Here is a 2,238-nt window from a genome sequence, read left to right as displayed (position 1 = left end):
GAGTGACAGAGACAGGAAGGGAGAGAGATGAGAAACATCATTTCTTCATTGCGGCACCTTAGTTGTTCATTGATTGCTTTCTCATATATGCCTTGACTGGGGGGCTACAGCAGACTGAGTGACCCCTTGCTCAAGCCAGTGACCTTGGGCTCAAACTGGTGAGCCTTGCTCAAACCAGATGAGCCCGTGCTCAACCTGGCGACCTCGGGGTTTTGAGCCTGGGTCCACCGCATCCCAGTCCGATGCTCTATCCACAGCACCACCGCCTGGTAGGCGAGCTTCTAGTTCTTGAAGGTAGAAATAATTCATTGGTAAAATAGCTTGTGCTTAGAACTTTATTGTAGAGTAATTCTGAGAACTTTTTCAACCTAATCCAGAGTCTTTAGTCTACAGTATTTAGGTTTTCTGTGTCTTCCTCAGTCAGGATATACTTACATAGAAAACTGTTTTTAGCTAAGTTTCCAAGTGTACACAAAAATGTACACACCTTTTGATATTGTTTTGTTTATTTTTTTATTCCCAATGTAACAAATCTGTATGTCATTAGTTTTTCTCAGAGTTACCATTAACCACGTGTCTTCTGTTATTATATCCTTCCTTCTGCTTTGATTAGAAATAATTTTTTGCCCTGGCCAGTTGGCTCAGCGGTAGAGCATTGGCCCAAAATGTGGATGTCCCAGGTTCAATTCCTAATCAGGGCACACAGGAGAAGTGACCATCTGCTTGTCTTCCCTTCCTCACCCCCCTTCTCTCTCTTCCGCTCCTGCAGCCATGGCTCGACTGGTTCGAACATCAGCCCCAGGCACTGAGGATGGCTCACTGAAGCCTCTGTCTCAGGTGCTAAAAATAGCTCAGTTGTGAGCATGATCCCAGATGGGCAGAGTATCGGGCCCATAGGATGTTGCCGGGTGGATACTGCTCGGGGGCCCATGCAGGAGTCTGTTTATCTCCCCTCCTATTACTTGGAAAAAAAGAAAAAAATGATTTTTTTTCTAACTTATAATGTCAACCACTAAAATTAATTTCCATTTCTTGTTTTTGCTACCTTAGTGCACCCATTTATAAAGATTTAGACTGATAAGTATATATTTTGCCTCATCTTTTTTATTGTAAAATTATAGCAATTTTGAGAGAAATGTAAAAGAAAGTCACACAATATTCCAAGACTCTTATTACCTTCTTTCATGGAAGGGGCAGGAGAAAGAGAGAAAAGGAGGGAGAGAGAAGCATCAACTCATTGTTTCACTTAGTTGTTCCATTTATTGCTTCTCACACATTCTCTGACCAGAATCGAACCCATGAATGCTTTATTCACCAAGCCACTTGGCTAAGGTCTAGATATTTTCCATATTTTTCTCTTTTTTTTTTTTTGTATTTTTCTGAAGCTGGAAACGGGGAGAGACAGTCAGACAGACTCCCGCATGCGCTGGACCGAGATCCACCTGGCACGCCCACCAAGGGGCGATGCTCTGCCCACCAGGGGGCAATGCTCTGCCCCTCCGGGGTGTCACTCTGTTGCGACCAGAGCCACTTCAGCGCCTGGGGTAGAGGCCAAGGAGCCATCCCCAGCCCCGGGGCCATCTCTGCTCCAATGGAGCCTCGCTGAGGGAGGGGAAGAGAGAGACAGAGAGGAAGGAGGGGGAGGGGTGGAGAAGCAGATGGGCACTTCTCCTGTGTGCCCTGGCCAGGAATCGAACCCGGGACCTCTGCACGCCAGGCCGACGCTCTACCACTGAGCCAACCAGCCAGGGCCAGATATTTTCCATATTTTTCCATAGTGTTCATAGTTACAGTTGATAGTGATAATTTCCTGAAACAAATTTGGAGCAGCCTAACTTTCTAGCATTGGTAGAACAATGAAAAAAGTAGTGGCACATGGTTTTTTGAAATAGTACACTGTCCCCACCAGTTCCTTAATCAAATGTCATCAACCATGCCTGACCAGTGGTGGTGCAGTAGACAGACTGTCAACCTGAGCGTGGGTTCATCTGACCTGAGTGCAGGCTCAACAGCTTGAGCTCATGGTCGCCATCTTGAGTGTGGGATCATCAACATGATCCCAAGGTCACTGGCTTTAGGCCAAGGTCGTAGGCTTGAGCAAGGGGTCACTGGCTTGGCTTGAGCCCCCTAGTCAAGGCACATACAAGAAACAATCAATGAAAAACTAAAGTGAAGCAACTACAAGTTGATGTTTCTCTTTCTCTCCCTGCCTTCCTCTCTTTCCCCAAATCAATAAAA

The sequence above is a fragment of the Saccopteryx bilineata genome, chromosome 3 (assembly GCF_036850765.1).
Source record: "Saccopteryx bilineata isolate mSacBil1 chromosome 3, mSacBil1_pri_phased_curated, whole genome shotgun sequence".
NCBI classification, from domain to species: Eukaryota; Metazoa; Chordata; class Mammalia; order Chiroptera; family Emballonuridae; genus Saccopteryx; species Saccopteryx bilineata.
Note: the sequence above shows the minus strand (reverse complement) of the source record.